Source organism: Pseudophryne corroboree, unplaced genomic scaffold (assembly GCF_028390025.1).
Source record: "Pseudophryne corroboree isolate aPseCor3 unplaced genomic scaffold, aPseCor3.hap2 scaffold_294, whole genome shotgun sequence".
Lineage (NCBI taxonomy): Eukaryota > Metazoa > Chordata > Amphibia > Anura > Myobatrachidae > Pseudophryne > Pseudophryne corroboree.
The window spans coordinates 408,391-421,580 of NW_026969607.1; the positions used below are offsets into that span (position 1 = coordinate 408,391).

The 13,190-nt window shown below is 47.6% G+C and overlaps 11 non-coding genes and 3 pseudogenes across 11 annotated transcripts; all 14 read left to right on the plus strand.

The window, feature by feature from the left end:
* The first annotated feature begins 350 nt into the window (after positions 1-350).
* Positions 351-514, plus strand: LOC135015061 (U1 spliceosomal RNA). Its single transcript, XR_010213411.1, has one exon. It is a non-coding gene; the product is annotated as a U1 spliceosomal RNA (small nuclear RNA).
* A 3,240-nt stretch (positions 515-3,754) lies between these two features.
* LOC135015063 (U1 spliceosomal RNA) lies at positions 3,755-3,918 on the plus strand. The gene has a single exon (XR_010213413.1). It is a non-coding gene; the product is annotated as a U1 spliceosomal RNA (small nuclear RNA).
* Positions 3,919-4,070: 152 nt separating this feature from the next.
* On the plus strand, positions 4,071-4,206 carry LOC135015322 (U1 spliceosomal RNA; annotated as a pseudogene).
* A 698-nt stretch (positions 4,207-4,904) lies between these two features.
* On the plus strand, positions 4,905-5,068 carry LOC135015049 (U1 spliceosomal RNA). Its single transcript, XR_010213399.1, has one exon. It is a non-coding gene; the product is annotated as a U1 spliceosomal RNA (small nuclear RNA).
* A 152-nt stretch (positions 5,069-5,220) lies between these two features.
* On the plus strand, positions 5,221-5,362 carry LOC135015229 (U1 spliceosomal RNA; annotated as a pseudogene).
* Positions 5,363-6,057: 695 nt separating this feature from the next.
* On the plus strand, positions 6,058-6,221 carry LOC135014985 (U1 spliceosomal RNA). The gene has a single exon (XR_010213334.1). It is a non-coding gene; the product is annotated as a U1 spliceosomal RNA (small nuclear RNA).
* A 152-nt stretch (positions 6,222-6,373) lies between these two features.
* Positions 6,374-6,536, plus strand: LOC135015292 (U1 spliceosomal RNA). Its single transcript, XR_010213614.1, has one exon. It is a non-coding gene; the product is annotated as a U1 spliceosomal RNA (small nuclear RNA).
* A 674-nt stretch (positions 6,537-7,210) lies between these two features.
* LOC135015118 (U1 spliceosomal RNA) lies at positions 7,211-7,374 on the plus strand. Its single transcript, XR_010213466.1, has one exon. It is a non-coding gene; the product is annotated as a U1 spliceosomal RNA (small nuclear RNA).
* A 152-nt stretch (positions 7,375-7,526) lies between these two features.
* On the plus strand, positions 7,527-7,662 carry LOC135015323 (U1 spliceosomal RNA; annotated as a pseudogene).
* Positions 7,663-8,360: 698 nt separating this feature from the next.
* Positions 8,361-8,524, plus strand: LOC135015090 (U1 spliceosomal RNA). Its single transcript, XR_010213440.1, has one exon. It is a non-coding gene; the product is annotated as a U1 spliceosomal RNA (small nuclear RNA).
* A 152-nt stretch (positions 8,525-8,676) lies between these two features.
* LOC135015173 (U1 spliceosomal RNA) lies at positions 8,677-8,839 on the plus strand. Its single transcript, XR_010213522.1, has one exon. It is a non-coding gene; the product is annotated as a U1 spliceosomal RNA (small nuclear RNA).
* A 674-nt stretch (positions 8,840-9,513) lies between these two features.
* LOC135015119 (U1 spliceosomal RNA) lies at positions 9,514-9,677 on the plus strand. Its single transcript, XR_010213467.1, has one exon. It is a non-coding gene; the product is annotated as a U1 spliceosomal RNA (small nuclear RNA).
* A 152-nt stretch (positions 9,678-9,829) lies between these two features.
* Positions 9,830-9,992, plus strand: LOC135015174 (U1 spliceosomal RNA). Its single transcript, XR_010213523.1, has one exon. It is a non-coding gene; the product is annotated as a U1 spliceosomal RNA (small nuclear RNA).
* Positions 9,993-11,945: 1,953 nt separating this feature from the next.
* TRNAN-AUU (transfer RNA asparagine (anticodon AUU)) lies at positions 11,946-12,019 on the plus strand. The gene has a single exon. It is a non-coding gene; the product is annotated as a tRNA-Asn (tRNA).
* Positions 12,020-13,190: the final 1,171 nt, after the last annotated feature.

Genomic DNA, 13,190 nt, shown 5'->3' on the forward strand with positions numbered 1-13,190 from the left:
CAAGCGCCGCAAAAGGCAGCCATGCCCTGCACACCCCTTTTTTATTTTCATATGCAGACGAGGGTTGAAGCCAACTTTGACCCACTGCTTGGATGACATCACCATATGCAAATCCGTCTGCTGCAGGCCTTCCCCCAGGAATGCTTGCACTAGTAGTTGCATTTGGTTTGTTGTTTGGGGGTGCTTCAGTATTAGGCAGCCTTCTGCCCTCCCATGTTCATCTGAAAATATGTGTTCTCCCTGCAGTTGTTGTCCCCAGATGAGAGTTCCCTTGTGCTGCCTCAGTTGAATCTCCTTTACTTGACAGAGATGTGCCTGAGCAGCGGCCCTCCCCAGCCCTATCCCAAATCATACTTATTTTGCATAGGAGATACCATGGTCATGAAGATTGTTCTCCCAGGGTGAGGTTCATTCATTGCACTCTGGGTATGCTGACCCCTGTGATTTCCCCAAATGTGGTAAACTCGACTGCATTATTTGTGGTAGTGGGGGACTGTGTTTGTGCTTTCCTCTGGTCAGCTCTGGTAAAAGTCAGATTTCTTTGTCTCAGATCTTCCTCTAGCCTTGTTCTTCTTTCGAGAGTTCCCTTGTGCTGCCTCAGTTGGATCTCCTTCCCTTGACAGGGGGTGCCCGAGCAGCAATCCTCCACAGCTCTAGCCCAACTCCTACTTACCTGCCAGGTGAGATACTATGATCTTCACTGTTAGGGCAATCAGGATGTGGAATTCCCTGCCAGGGAAGGTGGTAATGGCGGACTCTGTAATTGGATTTAAAAAAGGAATGGATACATTTCTGAATGAAAAAGCTATCCAAGGTTATAATACTTAAAATATCAACATGGTTAATCCGGGGGTAACATGAGTTATAGTAGCTAACTAGTCATAAAACATTATTCAGCAAGTATGTAGAATCATCACAACTTAAAACAGGTTGAACACGATGGGCAATTTGCCTCTATTCAACCTCAAAAACTATGTTACCATATGTTACTATATTACTATGTTACTGTAGTATACAGAACACCACAATGTAATGAGCAGTGATAGTGAGCACTGATGAGGATACTAGAACTGACACTGAGCAGCAAGATGCAGCACTGGACTATTAGTAATGTACTGTAGTATGCTGAGCACCACAATGCAGCACAAGACAATGAGCAGTGATACTGAGCACTGATGAGGATACTACTGAGAACTGACACTGAGCAGGAGAGACACACTACTAGTATTACTGAGCAGCAATAAGTAACCACTGATACTGAGCACTGATATTGAGATTTCCACTGAGAGAACATAGCCACGTCCTCTCCGCTCTCTCTTCAATGCACGAGTAAAAATGGCGGCAACGCGCAGCTCTTTATATGGAATCCGAATCTCGCGAGAATCCGACAGCGGGATGATGACATTTTCCCTTGTTCAGGTTTTCCGAGTCAGGCGGGAACAACCGAGCCTGCCTCGGACCAGTGTAAACCACGTGGAGTTCGTCGGGAATTCGGTTCTCGGAGAACTGAACCCGCTCCTCTATATATACTATATTACTATGTTACTGTAGTATACAGAACACCACAATGCAATGAGCAGTGATAGTGAGCACTGATGAGGATACTAGAACTGACACTGAGCAGCAAGATGCAGCACTGGACTATTAGTAATGTACTGTAGTATGCTGAGCACCACAATGCAGCACAAGACAATGAGCAGTGATACTGAGCACTGATGAGGATACTACTGAGAACTGACACTGAGCAGGAGAGACACACTACTAGTATTACTGAGCAGCAATAAGTAACCACTGATACTGAGCACTGATATTGAGATTTCCACTGAGAGAACATAGCCACGTCCTCTCCGCTCTCTCTTCAATGCACGAGTAAAAATGGCAGCAACGCGCAGCTCTTTATATGGAATCCGAATCTCACGAGAATCTGACAGCGGGATGATGACATTTTCCCTTGTTCAGGTTTTCCGAGTCAGGCAGGAACAACCGAGCCTGCCTCGGACCAATGTAAACCACGTGGAGTTCGTGGGGAATTCGGTTCTCGGAGAACCGAACCCGCTCCTCTCTACCTTATACCCATCAATTGTTTTTATTTTCAATCTAAGCCCCTGCAGTTTTCTGTAAGCATCTGCTTCGCTATGATGATCAACAAGTCACAAGGGCAAACACTCAGGGCTTGAGGCGTAGATCTTAGGACCAGCTGCTACAAGCATGGCAGAGGTGTCACTATCACTGGTGACACCCAGAGAGGTGGCGAGGGAGATTGTAATGCAGTGCGCGCAGATAAACAGCGCAATGGTAAAAAGGAGGCATGGTTTCATAGGTAGGGGCGTGGCCTGGTGGCCTGAATCTACATTTTGTTGCTCCGGGTGTCCCGGGGGTTGGGGGCTGCACCCGGGGACTAGTGTGTGAGCGGTGCTGGCTCCTGCACAGTGACAGGGCATGGCCACCCAGCATGACGCCTCCCTTCTTGACCATGCTGTAATTGCAGTCGCACTGCAGTTCAGCGTGATCATAAAAAATGGTGTAGGCTCCTGCTGGTGCAGACTGTAGAGAAAAGCTGCTGTGACCACGCCCCCTGTGTCTCCTCCGTTGCAGACCCCATTTTGAAGCCTTGCCCCCGGACTAAGAGAAAAGAATGCCCTTGCGCACTATCCTGACTTCTCCTCCCGTCTGCTTAATTTGTGCCTTCCAACACACAATGCGAACAACAGGTGGTGCTGCAGGGCCCACACCCTTTTACTTGCCTTACAGAACAGCTCTGGAGCTGTTACAGTGCCCAGCTGCTGCAAGAAATCAGCTTGAATGCATCAGGGGATGGGGCATGGCCAACATGAGCCCCACACCAAAGGAGGGTGGGGGTGTTTAATGCGAACTAGGGGTCATCCAAGCACTGCAAAAGGCCGCCATGCCCTGCATGCCCCTTTTCTCTTTTCATATGCAGATGAGGGTTCCAGTCAACTTTGGCCCACTGCTTGGATTTACATCACCGTATGCAAATCCGTCTGCTGCAGACCTTCCCCCAGGAGTGCTTGTACTAGTTGTTGCATATGGGCCCTCATTCCGAGTCGTTCGCTCTGTAAATTTCATCGCATCGCAGTGAAATTCTGCTTAGCACGCATGCGCAATATTCGCACTGCGACTGCGCCAAGTAATTTTACAATGAAGAAAGTATTTTTACTCACGGCTTTTTCTTCGCTCCGGCGATCGTAATGTGATTGACAGGAAATGGGTGTTACTGGGCGGAAACAGGCCGTTTTATGGGCGTGTGGGAAAAAACGCTACAGTTTCCGGAAAAAACGCAGGAGTGGCCGGAGAAACGGGGGAGTGTCTGGGCGAACTCTGGGAGTGTTTGTGACGTCAAACCAGGAACGACAAGCACTGAACTGATCGCAGATGCCGAGTAAGACTGAAGCTACTCTGAAACTGCTAAGTAGTTTGTAATCGCAATATTGCGAATACATCGGTCGCAATTTTAAGAAGCTAAGATTCACTCCCAGCAGGCGGCGGCTTAGCGTGTGTAACTCTGCTAAAATCGCCTTGCGAGCGATCAACTCGGAATGAGGGCCATGGTTTGATATTTGATGGTGCTTCAGTATTAGGCAGCCTTCCGCCCTCCCATGTTCATCTGAAAAGATGTGGTCTCCCTGCAGTTGTTGTCCCCAGATGAGAGTTCCCTTGTGCTGCCTCAGTTGAATCTCCTTTACTTGACAGAGATGTGCCTGAGCAGCGGCCCTCACCAGCCCTATCCCAAATCATACTTATTTTGCATAGGAGATACCATGGTCATGAAGATTGTTCTCCCAGGGTGAGGTTCATTCATTTCATTCTGGGTATGCTGACCCCTGTGATTTTCCCAAATGTGGGAAACTCGACTGCATTATTTGTGGTAGTGGGGGACTGTGTTTGTGCTTTCCTCTGGTCAGCTCTGGTAAAAGTCAGATTTCTTTGTCTCAGATCTTCCTCTAGCCTTGTTCTTCTTTCGAGAGTTCCCTGGTGCTGCTTCAGTTGGATCTCCTTCACTTCACAGGGGGGAACCCGAGCAGCGACCCTCCCCAGCTCTAGCCCAACTCCTACTTACCTGCCAGGTGAGATACTATGATCATGAAGGTGCTTCTCCCAGGGCAAGGCTCAACCATTGCACTCTGGGTGTGCTGCTCCTGCGATTTCCCCAAATGTGGGAAACTTGACTGCATAATTTGTGTTTCCCCTCGTCGGCTCTCGTATAATTCAGATCTCTTTGTCTCAGGTCTCTCTCCAGCCTAGTTTGCTGTCTGTTTCCACTTCTCTTTTCTTGAGCCGCTCCCTTCTATGCCCTTGCGCACTATCCTGACTTCTCCCGTCTGCTTACTTCGTGCCTTCCAACGCACAATGCGAACTACAGGTAGTGCTGCAGGGCCCACACCCTTTTACTTGTCTTACAGAGTAGCTCTGGAGCAGTTACAGTGCCCAGCTGCTGCAAGAAATCAGCTTGAATGCTTCAGGGGCTGGGGCATAGCCAACATGAGCCCCACACCGAAGGAGGGAGGAGGTGTGTAATGCAAACTAGGGGTCATCCAAGCGCTGCAAAAGGCCGCCATGCCCTGCACGCCCCTTTTCTCTTTTCATATGCAGACGAGGGTTGAAGCCAACTTTGACCCACTGCTTGGATGACATCACCATATGCAAATCCATCTGCTGCAGGCCTTCCCCCAGGAATGCTTGCACTAGTTGTTGCATTTGGTTTGTTGTTTGGGGGTGCTTCAGTATTAGGCAGCCTTCTGCCCTCACATGTTCATCTGAAAATATGTGTTCTCCCTGCAGTTGTTGTCCCCAGATGAGAGTTCCCTTGCGCTGCCTCAGTTGAATCTCCTTTACTTGACAGAGATGTGCCTGAGCAGCGGCCCTCCCCAGCCCTATCCCAAATCATACTTATTTTGCATAGGCGATACCATGGTCATGAAGATTGTTCTCCCAGGGTGAGGTTCATTCATTGCATTCTGGGTATGCTGACCCCTGTGATTTCCCCAAATGTGGGAAACTCGACTGCATTATTTGTGGTAGTGGGGGACTGTGTTTGTGCTTTCCTCTGGCCAGCTCTGGAAAAAGTCAGATTTCTTTGTCTCAGATCTTCCTCTAGCCTTGTTCTTCTTTCGAGAGTTCCCTTGTGCTGCCTCAGTTGGATCTCTTTCACTTGACAGGGGGGTGCCCGAACAGCGACCCTCCCCAGCTCTAGCCCAACTCCTACTTACCTGCCAGGTGAGATACTATGATCATGAAGGTGCTTCTCCCAGGGCAAGGCTCACCCATTGCACTCTGGGTGTGCTGCCCCTGCGATTTCCCCAAATGTGGGAAACTTGACTGCATAATTTGTGTTTCCCTTGGCCGGCTCTCGTATAATTCAGATCTCTTTGTCTCAGGTCTCTCTCCAGCCTAGTTTGCTGTCTGTTTCCACTTCTCTTTTCTTCAGCCGCTCCCTTCTATACCCTTGTGCACTATCCTGACTTCTCCTCCCGTCTGCTTACTTTGTGCCTTCCAATGCACAATGCAAACTACAGGTAGTGCTGCAGGGCCCACACCCTTTTACTTGCCTTACAGAGCAGCTCTGGAGCTGTTACAGTGCCCAGCTGCTGCAAGAAATCAGCTTGAATGCTTCAGGGGATGGGGCATGGCCAACATGAGCCCCACACCAAAGGAGGGTGGAGGTGTTTAATGCGAACTAGGGGTCATCCAAGCACCGCAAAAGGCCGCCATGCCCTGCACGCCCCTTTTCTCTTTTCATATGCAGATGAGGGTTGAAGCCAACTTTGACCCACTGCTTGGATGACATCACCGTATGCAAATCCGTCTTCTGCAGAACTTCCCCCAGGAATGCTTGCACTAGTTGTTGCATTTGGTTTGTTGTTTGGGGGTGCTTCAGTATTAGGCAGCCTTCTGCCCTCCCATGTTCATCTGAAAATATGTGTTCTCCCTGCAGTTGTTGTCCCCAGATGAGAGTTCCCTTGTGCTGCCTCAGTTAAATCTCCTTTACTTGACAGAGATGTGCATGAGCAGCGGACCTCCCCAGCCCTATTCCAAATCATACTTATTTTGCATAGGAGATACCATGGTCATGAAGATTTTTCTCCCAGGGTGAGGGTCATTCATTGCATTTTGGGTATGCTGACCCCTGTGATTTCCCCAAATGTGGGAAACTCAACTGCATTATTTGTGGTAGTGGGGGACTGTGTTTGTGCTTTCCTCTGGTCAGCTCTGGTAAAAGTCAGATTTCTTTGTCTCAGATTTTCCTCTAGCCTTGTTCTTCTTTCGAGAGTTCCCTTGTGCTGCCTTAGTTGGATCTCCTTCACTTTACAGGGGGGTACCCGAGCAGCGACCCTCCCCAGCTCTAGCCCAACTCCTACTTACCTGCCAGGTGAGATACTATGATCATGAAGGTGCTTCTCCCAGGGCAAGGCTAACCCATTGCACTCTGGGTGTGCTGCTCCTGCGATTTCCCCAAATGTGGGAAACTTGACTGTATAATTTGTGTTTCCCCTGGTCGGCTCTCGTATAATTCAGATCTCTTTGTCTCAGGTCTCTCTCCAGCCTAGTTTGCTGTCTGTTTCCACTTCTCTTTTCTTGAGCCGCTCCCTTCTATGCCCTTGCGCACTATCCTGACTTCTCCTCCTGTCTGCTTACTTTGTGCCTTCCAACGCACAATGCGAACTACAGGTAGTGCTGCAGGGCCCACACCCTTTTACTTGCCTTACAGAGCAGCTCTGGAGCTGTTACAGTGCCCAGCTGCTGCAAGAAATCAGCTTGAATGCTTCAGGGGCTGGGGCATAGCCAACATGAGCCCCACACCAAAGGAGGGTGGAGGTGTTTAATGCAAACTAGGGGTCAGCCAAGCGCCGCAAAAGGCCACCATGCCCTGCACGCCCCTTTTCTCTTTTCATATGCAGACGAGGGTTGAAGCCAACTTTGACCCACTGCTTGGATGACATCACCATATGCAAATCCATCTGCGGCAGGCCTTCCCCCAGGAATGCTTGCACTAGTTGTTGCATTTGGTTTGTTGTTTGGGGGTGCTTCAGTATTAGGCAGTCTTCTGCCCTCCCATGTTCATCTGAAAATATATGTTCTCCCTGCAGTTGTTGTCCCAAGATGAGAGTTCCCTTGTGCTGCCTCAGTTGAATCTCCTTTACTTGACAGAGATGTGCATGAGCAGCGGCCCTCCCCAGCCCTATTCCAAATCATACTTATTTTGCATAGGAGATACCATGGTCATGAAGATTTTTCTCCCAGGGTGAGGTTCATTCATTGCATTTTGGGTATGCTGACCCCTGTGATTTCCCCAAATGTGGGAAACTTGACTGCATTATTTGTGGTAGTGGGAGACTGTGTTTGTGCTTTCCTCTGGTCAGCTCTGGTAAAAGTCAGATTTCTTTGTCTCAGATCTTCCTCTAGCCTTGTTCTTCTTTCGAGAGTTCCCTGGTGCTGCCTCAGTTGGATCTCCTTCACTTCACAGGGGGGAACCCGAGCAGCGACCCTCCCCAGCTCTAGCCCAACTCCTACTTACCTGCCAGGTGAGATACTATGATCATGAAGGTGCTTCTCCCAGGGCAAGGCTCAACCATTGCACTCTGGGTGTGCTGCTCCTGCGATTTCCCCAAATGTGGGAAACTTGACTGCATAATTTGTGTTTCCCCTCGTCGGCTCTCGTATAATTCAGATCTCTTTGTCTCAGGTCTCTCTCCAGCCTAGTTTGCTGTCTGTTTCCACTTCTCTTTTCTTGAGCCGCTCCCTTCTATGCCCTTGCGCACTATCCTGACTTCTCCCGTCTGCTTACTTCGTGCCTTCCAACGCACAATGCGAACTACAGGTAGTGCTGCAGGGCCCACACCCTTTTACTTGCCTTACAGAGTAGCTCTGGAGCAGTTACAGTGCCCAGCTGCTGCAAGAAATCAGCTTGAATGCTTCAGGGGCTGGGGCATAGCCAACATGAGCCCCACACCGAAGGAGGGTGGAGGTGTGTAATGCGAACTAGGGGTCATCCAAGCGCTGCAAAAGGCCGCCATGCCCTGCACGCCCCTTTTCTCTTTTCATATGCAGACGAGGGTTGAAGCCAACTTTGACCCACTGCTTGGATGACATCACCATATGCAAATCCATCTGCTGCAGGCCTTCCCCCAGGAATGCTTGCACTAGTTGTTGCATTTGGTTTGTTGTTTGTGGGTGCTTCAGTATTAGGCAGCCTTCTGCCCTCACATGTTCATCTGAAAATATGTGTTTTCCCTGCAGTTGTTGTCCCCAGATGAGAGTTCCCTTGTGCTGCCTCAGTTGAATCTCCTTTACTTGACAGAGATGTGCCTGAGCAGCGGCCCTCCCCAGCCCTATCCCAAATCATACTTATTTTGCATAGGCGATACCATGGTCATGAAGATTGTTCTCCCAAGGTGAGGTTCATTCATTGCATTCTGGGTATGCTGACCCCTGTGATTTCCCCAAATGTGGGAAACTCGACTGCATTATTTGTGGTAGTGGGGGACTGTGTTTGTGCTTTCCTCTGGTCAGCTCTGGAAAAAGTCAGATTTCTTTGTCTCAGATCTTCCTCTAGCCTTGTTCTTCTTTCGAGAGTTCCCTTGTGCTGCCTCAGTTGGATCTCTTTCACTTGACAGGGGGGTGCCCGAACAGCGATCCTCCCCAGCTCTAGCCCAACTCCTACTTACCTGCCAGGTGAGATACTATGATCATGAAGGTGCTTCTCCCAGGGCAAGGCTCACCCATTGCACTCTGGGTGTGCTGCCCCTGCGATTTCCCCAAATGTGGGAAACTTGACTGCATAATTTGTGTTTCCCCTGGTCGGCTCTCGTATAATTCAGATCTCTTTGTCTCAGGTCTCTCTCCAGCCTAGTTTGCTGTCTGTTTCCACTTCTCTTTTCTTGAGCCGCTCCCTTCTATGCCCTTGCGCACTATCCTGACTTCTCCTCCTGTCTGCTTACTTTGTGCCTTCCAACGCACAATGCGATCTACAGGTAGTGCTGCAGGGCCCAGACCCTTTTACTTGCCTTACAGAGCAGCTCTGGAGCTGTTACAGTGCCCAGCTGCTGCAAGAAATCAGCTTGAATGCTTCAGGGGCTGGGGCATAGCCAACATGAGCCCCACACCAAAGGAGGGAGGAGGTGTTTAATGCAAACTAGGGGTCAGCCAAGCGCCGCAAAAGGCCACCATGCCCTGCACGCCCCTTTTCTCTTTTCATATGCAGACGAGGGTTGAAGCCAACTTTGACCCACTGCTTGGATGACATCACCATATGCAAATCCATCTGCGGCAGGCCTTCCCCCAGGAATGCTTGCACTAGTTGTTGCATTTGGTTTGTTGTTTGGGGGTGCTTCAGTATTAGGCAGCCTTCTGCCCTCCCATGTTCATCTGAAAATATATGTTCTCCCTGCAGTTGTTGTCCCAAGATGAGAGTTCCCTTGTGCTGCCTCAGTTGAATCTCCTTTACTTGACAGAGATGTGCATGAGCAGCGGCCCTCCCCAGCCCTATTCCAAATCATACTTATTTTGCATAGGAGATACCATGGTCATGAAGATTTTTCTCCCAGGGTGAGGTTCATTCATTGCATTTTGGGTATGCTGACCCCTGTGATTTCCCCAAATGTGGGAAACTTGACTGCATTATTTGTGGTAGTGGGAGACTGTGTTTGTGCTTTCCTCTGGTCAGCTCTGGTAAAAGTCAGATTTCTTTGTATCAGATTTTCCTTTAGCCTTGTTCTTCTTTCGAGAGTTCCCTTGTGCTGCCTCAGTTGGATCTCCTTCACTTGACAGGGGGGTGCCCGAGCAGAGACCCTCCCCAGCTCTAGCCCAACTCCTACTTACCTGCCAGGTGAGATACTATGATCATGAAGGTGCTTCTCCCAGGGCAAGGCTCACCCATTGCACTCTGGGTGTGCTGCCCCTGCGATTTCCCCAAATGTGGGAAACTTGACTGCATAATTTGTGTTTCCCCTGGTCGGCTCTCGTATAATTCAGATCTCTTTGTCTCAGGTCTCTCTCCAGCCTAGTTTGCTGTCTGTTTCCACTTCTCTTTTCTTCAGCCCCTCCCTTCTATACCCTTGTGCACTATCCTGACTTCTCCTCCCGTCTGCTTACTTTGTGCCTTCCAATGCACAATGCAAACTACAGGTAGTGCTGCAGGGCCCACACCCTTTTACTTGCCTTACAGAGCAGCTCTGGAGCTGTTACAGTGCCCAGCTGCTGCAAGAAATCTGCTTGAATGCTTCAGGGGATGGGGCATGGCCAACATGAGCCCCACACCAAAGGAGGGTGGAGGTGTTTAATGCGAACTAGGGGTCATCCAAGCACCGCAAAAGGCCGCCATGCCCTGCACGCCCCTTTTCTCTTTTCATATGCAGATGAGGGTTGAAGCCAACTTTGACCCACTGCTTGGATGACATCACCGTATGCAAATCCGTCTTCTGCAGAACTTCCCCCAGGAATGCTTGCACTAGTTGTTGCATTTGGTTTGTTGTTTGGGGGTGCTTCAGTATTAGGCAGCCTTCTGCCCTCCCATGTTCATCTGAAAATATGTGTTCTCCCTGCAATTGTTGTCCCCAGATGAGAGTTCCCTTGTGCTGCCTCAGTTGAATCTCCTTTACTTGACAGAGATGTGCATGAGCAGCGGCCCTCCCCAGCCCTATTCCAAATCATACTTATTTTGCATAGGAGATACCATGGTCATGAAGATTGTTCTCCCAGGGTGAGGTTCATTCATCTGGGGACAACAACTGCAGGGAGAACACATATTTTCAGATGAACATGGGAGGGCAGAAGGCTGCCTAATACTGAAGCACCCCCAAACAACAAACCAAATGCAACAACTAGTGCAAGCATTCCTGGGGGAAGGCCTGCCGCAGATGGATTTGCATATGGTGATGTCATCCAAGCAGTGGGTCAAAGTTGGTTCAAACACCTTTGCAAAGTTCTATAAGTTTGATACCCTGGCTGAGGAGGACCTCCTGTTTGCTCAATCGGTGCTGCAGAGTCATCCGCACTCTCCTGCCCGTTTGGGAGCTTTGGTATAATCCCCATGGTCCTTACGGAGTCCCCAGCATCCTCTAGGACGTAAGAGAAAATAAGATTTTAAACCTACCGGTAAATCTTTTTCTCGTAGTCCGTAGAGGATGCTGGGTGCCCGTCCCAAGTGCGGTCTACTTCTGCAAGACTTGTATATAGTTATTGCTTACATAAGGGTTATATGTTAGTTTTCATCGGTCTTGGACTGATGCTATGTTGTTTTCATACTGTTAACTGGGTAGTATATCACAAGTTATACGGTGTGATTGGTGTGGCTGGTATGAATCTTGACCTTGGATTAACAAAAATCCTTTCCTCGTACTGTCCGTCTCCTCTGGGCACAGTTTCTCTAACTGAGGTATGGAGGAGGGGCATAGAGGGAGGAGCCAGTGCACACCCAGATCTAAAGTCTTTCTTAAAGTGCCCATGTCTGCTGCGGAGCCCGTCTATCCCCCATGGTCCTTACGGAGTCCCCATCATCCTCTACGGACTACGAGAAAAAAAAATTACCGGTAGGTTTAAAATGTTATTTTTTTCTCTGCAACCCACTGCTAAATTGTGCTTCCTAGCTGTTTTTTATAAAATCACTTAATTAAATCTAACTCTGATTACGTCAGAGAAGGCCAGGTACCCTACACCATAAGAGGGGGTTTGAAATTTTGACTTGTCTACTTAAAGATCACCAAAATCTGATGACAAGGTCAATTACATCCCTGGGTGGGATTGAACCATCAACCTTTTGGTTAATAGCCCATGTAAGTGCAAGAAATCCTGAAGCACTCACTCATCATGGGAAAGTACCAATGTGTATCTTACAAAAATTCTCCAGATTATTGACTTTTTAAAGTTTTTCTAGGAAACGTTCTAGATGAATGATTATTAGCCTTTGTCAGTATTGACTTTTGCAAGGTGTCTCTGTGGCGCAATCGGTTAGCATGTTTGGCTATTAACCAAAAGGTTGGTGGTTCAATCCCACCCAGGGATGTAATTGACCTTGTAATCAGATTTTGGTGATCTTTAAGTAGACAAGTCAAAATTTCAAAAAAAAACCCTTATGGTGTAGGGTACCTGGCCTTCTCTGATGTAATCAGAGTTAGATTTGATTAAGTGATTTTATAAAAAAACAGCTAGGAAGCACAATTTAGCAGTGGGTTGCAGAGAAAAAAAAAATATGCTGGCAGAAAAGTCCAATTGAGTGATTAAACAGCTCTTCATTTTCTGATTTTATGTTTATGCTAACAAATTTGCTCTCTGAAAAGTGTCCACAAAGCCAAGTCTCTGATTAACACCTTTGTAGGAATGGTTTTTCACCTATTACTGAAATAAACTTGCTTCATTGGAAAGGCATCAAAGATGCATCCTCATTTCAATGTCTACTGAAATAATACAGGTTGACACCAGGAAACGTCACTGCATCCTTGCTGCTTCCTCATGGGGAAGTCTGTTTAATGTGAAAACAAGGTGATATCTAATCAGCACACAGGTAAGGAATTAAGAAAATCTTTCTTTATGGGTGAAGATGTTTCTCACAAATTGTTGTCCCAATGCATCATTGAAATTCAAGATGGAAGATGATTTTCATATATCACTTGTACATTTTGCATTGCTCTTCTGGTGACAATGTAGTTTGTTTTTGTCAATTACCATTTCAGTAATAGGGTAAAGAAAATTAAGTGGATTTTTTAAAGAAAACAATGCTGTCAATATACTATTAAAACAAATTAAAATGATAAAAGTTATTGTACTTTAAGTAAAAATAAAAGAGCCAAAATATCAATCCCAGTTTTTGATTACTTTAATTATAAAAAAAAAATGCACATAGCAGAGGATAGTTTCGATCAATCAACCTCTGGGTTATGGGCCCAGCATGCTTCCATTGCACTACTCTGCTGCTCAAGGAAGTGTAAGAGATCCTGAAGACTAAATTGATTAAAGGCCTAAAAGTACTGGACTATAAGGAAAGACTTACTAGGCTGAATATTTATACACTAGAAAAGAGGTGCCTAAGAGGAGATATTATTAATATCTTCAAATATGTAAAGATACATAACAAAGAGTTATCAGAGGAATTATTTATTAAAAGAACACGTGGTCACTCGCTGCGACTGGAGGAAAGTTCAGAACGCAATGGAGGAAAGGTTTCTTCACTGTTAGGG